We start from the raw sequence: 12,038 nt of genomic DNA on the forward strand, positions 1-12,038 counted from the left end.
AGAAGTGAGGAAAGATCTAAAATTGACACCCCATCATCAAAATTGAAAGAGGTAGAGGAGCAAGATAAAAAAAAAACTCAAAAGCTAGCAGGAGACAAGAAATAACTAAGATCAGAGAAGAACTGAAGGAGATAGACACACAAAAAACCCTTTCAAAAAATCAATAAATCCAGGAGCTGGTTTTTTGAAAAGATCAACAAAATAGACAGACTACTAGTAGATTAATAGAAAAGAAAAGAGAGGGTGAGGACTCAAGATGGCGCTGTGAGAACAACCCAGGATTGGAGCTCGCGTTGAATCCGCAAACGGTGAGTCAGAGCTGCATTTACAGACTGATCTTTGTTGCCCACAGAACGGGGAAACTCCCAAGTATAAAAAGACACGGGACGCCAGGCAGTAGGTCTCCCTGGCGAAGCCGGCAGCTGGGGCGGCAGCGGCCGGTCCTACCCAGCAGTCCCCACAGGGCGCGCTTGTCCGGGTGCCCTGTTGAACCGGCAACCTGAGACTTGAGAGGGCTGGACTTGAGACTGAACGAGACTTGGACAGTAGCCCAGCCCAGGGGATTGCAGGGACAGATCGTTTGGGATACTCAGTGGGAGGAACAAAACCACGATTTCAAACTATCCCGAGCAGACGGTCCGAGACGCTCTGTGGGGGAGGGGCGTCCACCACTACCGAGGCAACCCGCCCCAACTGAGATACACGCCCACTGCTGATGCAGCCAGCCATTGCCGAGGCAACCCATCCCTACTGAGATACACGCCCACTGCAGACGCAGCCTGCCGTTGCTGAGGCAACACGCTACAACAAAGAGACTCTGCTGCAGGGCGTGGCGGAGACCACAGCAGAGCCTGCAGGAACAGGGTGAATCACACAACAGCAGGGCGGAGCCTCGGCAGCCAAACAGTGGCTAGTCTGCCTTCTAGCTGGGCAGGACACCTCATCGAACATCCAAAAAAAAAGCCCAAACCCCTCAACACAGAGCATTTGAGAAAAAAAAAAAGGGTTTTTTTAATGAGCTCTGTTGCAGCAGAATCAAACATAGCAGCCTAACAGCCCTGAATGAACAACAGAGTGCACAGCTCAGCAATTAAGCCCGTATAATGTACAAACTGTCTCCTCAAGCAGCTCCCTGACCCCTCTATATCCAAAAGACTGACATTAGGCAGGCATCATCCTGGGACAAAGATAGCAGAAAAAGAAACTGGTAGCATCCCTCGCTGTGCCACAGCTGCTAGAGGTGCACCCCAGACAAGCAGGGTCTGGAGCGGACCTCAGCAGTCGTACAGCAAAGGGGCTAGACTGGTAGAAGGAAAACCAAGCAACAGAAATACTTCATCATCAACATACCGGGTGTCCACTCAGAGACCCAATCGAAAAGTCAGCAACTACGCAAACGACCAGCGGACAAATCCACAAAGATGGGAAGAAACCAGCGCAAAAAGGAGGAAAACACCCGAAACCAGAACACCTCGCCTCCTAGAAAGGATGAAAACTCCTCACCAGCAAGGCAACAAAGCTGGACGGAGAATGACTGTGACGAAATGACAGAATTAGACTTCAGAAGATGGATAATGAGAAACTTTTGTGAGCTAAAAGATCATGTATTAAATCAATGAAAAGAAACTAAGAACCTTGAAAAAAGATTTGAAAAAAGATTTGAGGAAATGACAACAAGGATGGATACCTAAGAGAGGAATATGAATGAATTAAAGGAGCTGAAAAACACAATACGAGAACTTCGCGAAGCAAACACAAGTTTCAATAGCCGAATTGACCAAGCAGAAGAAAGAATATCTGAAGTCGAAGACCAACTCAATGAAATAAAACGAGAAACCAAGATTAGAGAAAAAAGTGCAAAAAGGAATGAACAAAATCTCCAAGAAATGTGGGACTATGTGAAAAGACCTAACCTACGTTTGATAGGTGTACCAGAAGGGGACGAAGAGAATGAATCCAAGCTGGAAAATACTCTTCAGGACATCATCCAGGAAAATTTCCCCCACCTAGCAAGACAGGCCAACACTCAATTGCAGGAAATACAGAGAACACCACAAAGATATTCCGCAAGAAGAGCAACCCCAAGGCACATAATCGTCAGATTCAACAGGGTTGAAATAAAGGAGAGAATACTAAGGGCAGCCAGAGAGAAAGGTCGGGTCACCCACAAAGGGAAGCCCATCAGACTCACAGCAGATCTCTCGGCAGAAACACTACAAGCCAGAAGAGAGTGGGGGCCAATATTCAACATTCTTAAAGAAAAGAACTTTCAACCCAGAATTTCATATCCAGCCAAACTGAGCTTCAGAAGTGAAGGAAAAATAAAATCCTTTGTGAACAAGCAAGTACTCAGAGATTTTGTCACCACCAGGCCTGCTTTACAAGAGCTCCTAAAAGAGACACTACACATAGAAAGGATCAACTAGTACCAGCCATTCCAAAATCACACTGAATGCTAAAGAGCTTCAACATAATAAAGAATCTACAACAACTAACAGGAAAAACAGCCACTTAGCATCAAAATGGCAGTATCAAGTTCACACATAACAATATTAACCCTAAATGTAAATGGACTAAATGCACCAATCAAAAGACACAGACTGGCAAATTGGATAAAAATCCAAAACCCATCAGTGTGCTCTATCCAGGAAACCCATCTCATATGCAAGGATACACAAAGGCTCAAAATAAAGGGATGGAGGAAGATTTACCAAGCTAATGGAGAGCAAAAAAAAAGCAGGAGTTGCAATTCTCATCTCTGATAAAATAGACTTTAAAGCAACAAAAATCAAAAGAGACAAAGAAGACCATTACATAATGGTAAAAGGATCAATACAACAAGAAGAGCTAACGATCCTAAACATATATGGACCCAATGCAGGAGCACCCAGATACATAAGTCAAGTTCTTAATGACTTACAAAAGGACTTAGACTCTCACACAATAATAGTGGGAGACTTTAACACTCCACTGTCAATACTAGACAGATCAACCAGACAGAAAATCAACAAGGATATCCAGGGCTTGAACTCAGACCTGGAGCAACCAAACCTGATAGACATTTACAGAACTCTCCACCCCAAATCCACAGAATACACATTCTTCTCAGCACCACATCACACCTACTCTAAAATTGACCACATAATTGGAAGTAAAGCACTGCTCAACAAATGCAAAACAACTGAAATCATAACAAACAGCCTTTCAGACCATAGTGCGATCAAGTTAGAACTCAGAATTCAGAAACCGACCCAGAACCACACAGCTTCATGGAAACTGAACAACTGGCTCTTGAATGTTGACTGGGTAAACAACGAAATGAAGGCAGAAATAAAGAAGTTCTTCGAAACCAATGAGAACGAAGACACAACGTGCCTGAACCTCTGGGACACATTTAAAGCAGTCTCTAGAGGAAAGTATATAGCAATAAGTGCCCATATGAGGAGAATGGAGAGATCCAAAATTGACACCCTATCGTCAAAATTGAAAGAGCTAGAGGAGCAAGATCAAAAAAACTCAAAACCCAGCAGAAGACAAGAAATAACTAAGATCAGAGCTGAGCTGAAGGAGATTGAGACACGAAAAACCCTTCAAAAAATCAATAAATCCAAGAGCTGGTTTTTTGAAAAGATCAACAAAATAGACAGACCACTAGCCAGATTGATTAAAAATAAAAGAGAGAACAACCAAATAGATGCAATAAAAAATGATAAAGGGGAAATCACCACAGATTCCACAGAAATTCAAACCATCATCAGAGAATATTACAAACAACTCTATGCGCATAAACTAGTAAACCTGGAAGAAATGGATAAATTCCTGGACTCCTGTGTCCTCCCAAGCCTAAACAAGGAGGAAGCTGAAACTATGAATAGACCAATAACAAGGTCTGAAGTTGAGGCAGCAATTAAGAGCCTACCTCACAAAAAAAGCCCAGGTCCAGACGGGTTCACAGCCGAATTCTACCAGACACACAAGGAGGAGCTGGTACCATTCCTTCTAAAACTATTTCAAACAATCCAAAAAGAGGGAATCCTTCCCAAATCATTTTATGAGACCAACATCATCCTGATACCAAAACCCGGCAGAGACCCAACGAGAAAAGAAAACTTCAGGCCAATATCCATGATGAACATAGATGCAAAAATCTTCAATAAAATATTGGCAAGCCGATTGCAACAGCAAATCAAAAAACTTATTCATCATGATCAAGTAGGATTCATCCCAAGGATGCAAGGCTGGTTCAACATACGCAAGTCTATCAACGTAATTCACCACATAAACAGAACCAAAAACAAAAACCACATGATTATCTCAATCGACGCAGAGAAGGCATTTGACAAAATTCAACAGCCCTTTATGCTAAAAACCCTCAATAAACTTGGTATCGATGGAACGTATCTCAAAGTAATAAAAGCTATTTATGACAAACCAACAGCCAATATCATACTGAATGGGCAAAAACTGGAAGCATTCCCTTTAAAATCTGGCACTAGACAAGGATGCCCTCTCTCACCACTCCTATTCAATATAGTACTGGGAGTTCTAGCCAGAGCAATCAGGCAAGAAAAAGAAATAAAGGGTATTCAAATAGGAAAGGTGGAAGCCAAATTGTCTCTATTTGCAGACGACATGATAGTATACCTAGAAGACCCCATCGCCTCAGCCCAAAAACTCCTGAAACTGATAAGCAACTTCAGCAAAGTCTCAGGATATAAAACCAATGTGCAAAAATCACAAGCATTCGTCTACACCAATAACAGACTTAAAGAAAGCCAAATCAAGAGCGAACTGCCATTCGCAATTGCTACAAAAAGAATAAAATACCTTGGAATACAACTCACAAGGAACGTAACGGACCTCTTCAAGGAGAACTACAAACCACTGTTCAACGAAATCAGAGAGGACACAAACAGATGGAGAAACATTCCATGTTCATGGTTAGGAAGAATTAATATCGTGAAAATGGCTATACTGCCCAAAGTAATTTACAGAATCAACGCTATCCCCATCAAGCTACCATTGACTTTCTTCACAGAACTGGAAAACACCACCATGAACTTCATATGGAACCAAAAGAGAGCCCGCATAGCCAAGTCAATTCTAAGCAAAAAGAACACAGCAGGGGGCATCACACTACCGGATTTCAAACTATACTACAAGGCTACAGTAATCAAAACAGCATGGTACTGGTACCAAAACAGAGATATAGACCAATGGAACAAAACAGAGGCACCGGAGGCAACACAACATACATACAACTATACAATCTTTGATAAACCCTACAAAAACAAGCAATGGGGAAAGGATTCCATGTTTAACAAATGGTGTTGGGAAAACTGGCTAGCCATGTGCAGAAAGCAGAAACTGGACCCCTTCCTGACACCTTACACTAAAATTAACTCCAGATGGATTAAAGACTTAAACATAAGACCTGGCACGATAAAAACCCTAGAAGAAAGTCTAGGCAAAACCATCCAGGACATAGGAGTAGGCAAGGACTTCATGAACAAAACACCAAAAGCATTGGCAACAAAAGCCAAAATAGACAAATGGGACCTAATCAAACTCCACAGCTTCTGCACGGCAAAAGAAACAGTCACTAGAGTGGATCGGCAACCAACAGAATGGGAAAAAATTTTTGCAGTCTACCCATCTGACAAAGGGCTGATATCCATAATTTACAACAAACTCAAACGGATTTACAGGAAAAAAACAAACAAGCCCATTCAAAAGTGGGCAAAGGATATGAACAGACACTTTGCGAAAGAAGACATATATCAGGCCAACAATCATATGAAAAAATGCTCGTCGTCACTGGTCATCAGAGAGATGCAAATCAAAACCACATTGAGATACCATCTCACGCCAGTTAGAATGGTGATCATTAAAAAATCTGGAGACAACAGATGCTGGAGAGGATGTGGAGAAAAAGGAACACTTTTACACTGTTGGTGGGAGTGTAAATTAGTTCAACCATTGTGGAAGACAGTGTGGCGATTCCTCAAGGCCTTAGAAATAGAAATTCCATTTGACCCAGCAATCCCATTACTGGGTATATATCCAAAAGACTATAAATCGTTCTACTATAAGGACACATGTACACGAATGTTCATTGCAGCACTGTTTACAATAGCAAAGACCTGAAATCAACCCAAATGCCCATTGATAATAGACTGGATTGGAAAAATGTGGCACATATACACCATGGAATATTATGCAGCAGTCAGAAATGATGAGTTTGTGTCGTTTGTAGGGACATGGATGAATCTGGAAAACATCATCCTCAGCAAACTGACACAAGAACAGAAAATGAAACACCACATATTCTCACTTATAGGTGTGTAATGAAAAATGAGAACACATGGACACAGAAAGGGGAGTACTAAACACTGGGGTCTATTGGGGTGAAAAGGGGAGGGCCAGTGGGAGGGGGAGGTGGGGAGGGATAGCCTGGGGAGAAATGCCAAATGTGGGTGAAGGGGAGAAGAAAAGCAAAGCACACTGCCATGTGTGTACCTACGCAACTGTCTTGCATGCTCTGCTCATGTACCCCAAAACCTATAATCCAATAAAAAATTAAAAAAAGAAAAAGAAAAAAAAGAAAAGAGAGAAGAGTCAAATAGATGCAATAAAAAATGGCAAAAGAGATATCATCACCTATCCCTCAGAAATACAAACTATCATCAGAGATTACTACAAACAACTCTGTGCACATAAACTAGTAAACCTGGAAGAAATGAATAAATTCCTGGACACTTGCCTCCTCCCAAGCCTAAACCAGGAAGAAGTTGAAACCCTGAATAGACCAATAACAAGGTCTGATGTTAAGGCAGCAGTTAATAGCCTACCAACCAAAAAGAGCTCAGGTCCAGACACGTTCACAGCCGAATTCTACCCGACATACAAAGAGGAGCTGGTACCAATCCTTCTGAAACTATTCCAAGCAATCAAAAAAGAGGGAATCCTCCCAACTCATTTTATAAGATCAACATCATTCTGATACCAAAACCTGGCAGAGACTCAACAAAAAAAGAAAACTTCAGGCCAATCTCCATGATGAATATTGATGCAAAAATCTTCAATAAAATACTTGAAAACTGATTGCAACAGCACACAAAAAGCTTCTCCATCAAGATCAAGTAGGCTTCTTCCCAGGGATGCAAAGTTGGTTCAACATATGCAAGATCATAAACATAATCCACCACATAAGTAGAACCAAAGACAAAAACCACACGATTATCTCAAGAGATGTAGAGAAGGCCTTTGACAAAATCCAACAGCCCTTTATGCTAAAAATTCTCAATAAACTAGGTATCGATGGAATGTATCACAAAATAATAAAAGCTATTTATGACAAACCCACTGCCAATATCATTCTGAATGGGCAAAAACTGAAAGCATTCCCTTTGAAATCTGACACTAGACAAGGATGTCCTCTCTCACCACTTATTCAATATAGTATTGGAAGTTCTAGCCAGAGCAATTAGGCAAGACAAGAAATAAAGGGTATTCAATTAGGAAAGGAGGAAGGCAAATTTTCTCTATTTGCAGATGACATGATTGTATATTTAGAAGACCCCATTGTCTCAGCCCAAACTCTCCTTAAGCTAATAAGCAACTTCGGCAAAGTCTCAGGATACAAAATTGATGTGCAGAAATCACAAGCATTCCTATACATCAATAACAGACAAACAGCCAAAATAAGAGTGAACTCCCATTCACAATTACTACAAGAAGAATAAAATACCTAGGAATACAACTAACAAAGGAGGTAAAGGACCTCTTCAAGGAGAACTATAAACCACTGCTCAAGGAAATAAGAGAGGACACAAACAGATGGAAAAACATTCCTGCTCATGGTTAGAAAGACTCAATATCATGAAAATGGCCATACTGCCCAAAGTAATTTACAGATTTAACACTATCCCCATCAAACTACCAATGGCCTTCTTCACAGAACTGGAAAAATGCACTTTAAACTTCATATGGAACCAAAAGAGAGCCTGCATAGCCAAGAAAATCCTAAGCAAAAAGAACAAAGCTGGCGGCATCATGCTGCCAGACTTCAAGCTATACTACAAGGTTACAATAATCAAAAATGACATGGTACTAGTACCAAAACAGAGATGTAGACCAATGGAACAGAACAGAGGCCTCCAGAGCAACACCACACATCTACAATCATCTAATCTTTGACAAACCTCACCAAAAAAAAAAAAAAGCAATGGGGAATCGCTGTTTATTAAATGGTGTTGGGAAAACTGGCTAGCAACGTGCAGAAAGCAGAAACTGGACCCCTTCCTGACACCTTACAATAAAATTAACTCCAGATGGATTAATGACTTAAACATAAAACCTAACACCATAAAAACCCTAGAAGAAAACCTAGGCAAAACCATCCAGGACATAGGCATAGCTAAGGACTTCATGACTAAAACACATAAGGCAATGGCAACAGAAGCCAAAATAGACAAATGGGATCTAATTAAATTCCAGAGCTTATGCACAGCAAAAGAAACAATCATTAGAGTGAACCAGCAACCAACACAATGGCAAAAATTTTTGCAATCTACCCATCTGACAAAGGGCTAATATCCAAAAAACAGATTTACAGGAAAAAAACAAACAAATCCATCCAAAAATGGGCAAAGGATGTAAACAGACACTTTTCAAAAGAAGACATATATGAAGCCAACAAACACATGAAAAAAATACTCATCATCACTGGTCATTAGAGAAATGCAAATCAAAACCACATTGAGATATCATCTCACACCAGTTAGAATGGCAATCATTAAAAAATCTGCAGACAACAGATGCTGGAGAGGATGTGGGGAAATAGAAACACTTTTACACTGTTGGTGGGAATGTAAATTAGTTCAACCATTGTGGAAGACAGTGTGGCGATTGCTCAAGGACCTAGAAATAGAAATTCCATTTGACCCAGAAATCCCATTACTGGGTATATATCCAAAGGATTATAAATCATTCTACTATAAGGACACATGCACACAAATGTTCATTGCAGCACTGTTTACAATAGCAAAAACCTGGAAGCAACCCAAATGCCCATCGATGATAGACTGGACAGGGAAAATGAGGCACATATACACCATGGAATAATACACAGCCATAAAAAATGATGAGTTTGTGTTCTTTGTAGGGACATGGTTGAACCTGGAAACCATCATTCTCAGCAAACTGACACAAGAGCAGAAAATCAAACTCCACATGTTCTCACTCATAGGTAGGTGTTGAACAATGAGAACACATGGACACAGAGAGGAGAGCATCACACACTGAGGGAAGTTGCGGGGGTTGGGGAGGTATAGTGGAAGGGAGGAATAGTGGGAGGGAGGGTGGGGAGGGATAATGTGGGGACAAATGTCAGCTATAAGTGATGGGAGGATGCTGGCAGCAAACCACCTTGCTATGAATGTACCTATGCAACAATCTTGCATGATCTGCACATGTACCCCAGAATCTAAAGTACAATTTAAAAAAAAGAAATGAAATCCCATTCACAATTGCCACAAAAGCATAAAATACCAAAGAATACAGCTAACCAGAGAACTGAATGGTCTCTACAAGGAAAACTGCTGAACACTGATCTAAGAAATCAGAGATGACATAAACAAATGAAAACATATTACATGCTCATGAATAGGAAGAATCAACATAATTAACGTGCCCATTCTGCAAAAAGAAATTTATAAATTCAATGCTATTCCTATTAAGCTACTGAAATTCTCCAGAGTACTAGAAAAAAACTATTTTAAAATTCCTATAGAATCAAAAGAGTGCCCAAATAGCCAAGGAAATCCTAAGCAAAAAGAACGAAGCTGAAGGCATTATGCTACCCAACATCAAAATATATTATAGGGTTACAGTAACCAAAACAGCATAGTACTAGTTCAAAAACAGACACATAGACCAATGCAACAGAAGAGAGAGCACAGAAATAAGGTCACACATGTATAACTATCTGATCTTTGACAAAGTTAACAAAAACAAGCAATGAGGAAAGATCTTCCTATTCAAGAAATGGTGTGAGGATAACTGGCTAGTCATATGTAGAAGATTAAAACTGGATCCCTTCCTCATACCATACACAAAAATCAACTAACGATAGATTAAAGACTTAAATGTAAACCCCAAAACTATAAAAACCCTAGAAGACAACTTAGGCAACACCATTCTGGACACAGGACCAGGCGAAAGCAATCACAAAAGCAAAATTGAGAAACGGGATATAATTAAACTAAAGAGTTTCTTCACAGCAAAAGAAACTGTCAACAGAGTAAACAGACAACCTACAGACTGTAAGAAAATATTCACAAACTTTGTATATAAAAAAGGTCTGATATCCAGCATCTATCAGGAACCTAAACAAATTTAGAAGAAGAAAAAAACCTTAAAAAGTAAGCAAAAGACATGAGCAGACATTTTTCAAATGAAGGCATACATGCAGCTACCAAGCATACAAAAAAAAAGCTCAACATCACTGATCTTTAGAGTAATGCAAATCAAAACCACAATGAGATACCATCTCACACCAGTTGCAATGGCTATTTCTAAAAAAATGTCAAAAAATTACAAATGCTGGCAAGGTTGGTGGGAGAGTAAATTAGTTCAACCATTGTGGAAAACATTGCAGTGATTTCTGAAAGAACTAAAAACAGAACTACCATTTAACCCAGCAATATCATTACTGGGTATATATCAAGAAAAATACAAATCATTCTATCATAAATGCACAAGCACATGTATGTTCATTGCAGCACCGCTCATAATAGCAGACATAGAATCAACCTAAATGTCCATCAGTGGTAGACTGGATAAAGAAAATGTGGTACACACACACACACACCATGGAATAGTATGCAGCCATTAAAAAGAATGAGATCATGTTCATTGTGGGAACATGGATGGAGCTGAAGGCCATCTAATGCAGGAACTAATGAAGGAACAGAAAACCAAATACTGCATGTTCTCACTTATAAGTGGGAGCTAAATGATGAGAACACATGAACACAAAGAGGGGGAAGACACACACACGGGCCTATCAGAGGGTGTAAGTAGGGATGACAGAGAGGTTCAGGAAAAATAACTAATGGGTACTAGGCTTAGTACCTGGGTAACAAAATAATCTATACAGCAAAGCCCTATAACACAAGTGTATCTATGTAACAAACCTGCACATGCACTCCTGAACTTAAAATATTTTTTAAAGACTTCTGTGTCATGCTTAGTAACTAGTATTTCATCTTGGATGTTGTAAGCAGAACAAGAACATTTTCAGGTTAGTTTTTTTTTTACTGACCACGTTGATGGCACTGCAGATAATAGAATAGAGAGAATTCAGCTGGCTGAAGGGAGCCTGGAGACTTACTACAATAATCCAGGCACGAGGAGAGAAGATGGGTGCCATGGTTTCAATGTCCCCTCCAAAACTTCATTTTGAAATCTAATTGTTATTGTGACAGTACTAAGGGGTAAGACTTTAAGAGGTGATTAGTGACAAGGGCTCTGTCCTCGTGAGTTGATTAACATTGTTTTCATGAGAGTGAGTTAGTCATTATAGTAGTGAGTTTTTAACAAAAGCATTAATTTCAGTCCTCCATTCTCTGTCTCACATGCTTGCCTGTCTTTCTGCCCTGTTTATGCAGTACAAAGGCCTCTGTCAGAAGCCAGCATGATGCTCTTAGACTTCCCAGTCTCAAGAACCAAATGAATTCCTGTTTGTTAAAACTTACCCAGTCTCAGGAATTCTATTATAGCTGTAAAAAGTAGACTAAGACAATGGGCCTGAAGCTAAGGTAGTGACAGTGGAGAGGTCTAGACAGGGGCCATTTGAGAGACATTAGGAGTCACTGCAAGTTGATGACTGATTGTCTTTGGATGGTGAGCAGAGGGAGGGGAGAAGTTGAGGTTGATCTTCCAGGTTTTGCTTCAGACAATGTGAAGCTGGCCACACCAGCATGAACAACACTCAAAAGAGAAAATGGATGAGGCACTTGTGGAACCTGAATTGA

The sequence above is a fragment of the Callithrix jacchus genome, chromosome 16 (genome assembly GCF_049354715.1).
Source record: "Callithrix jacchus isolate 240 chromosome 16, calJac240_pri, whole genome shotgun sequence".
NCBI classification, from domain to species: Eukaryota; Metazoa; Chordata; class Mammalia; order Primates; family Cebidae; genus Callithrix; species Callithrix jacchus.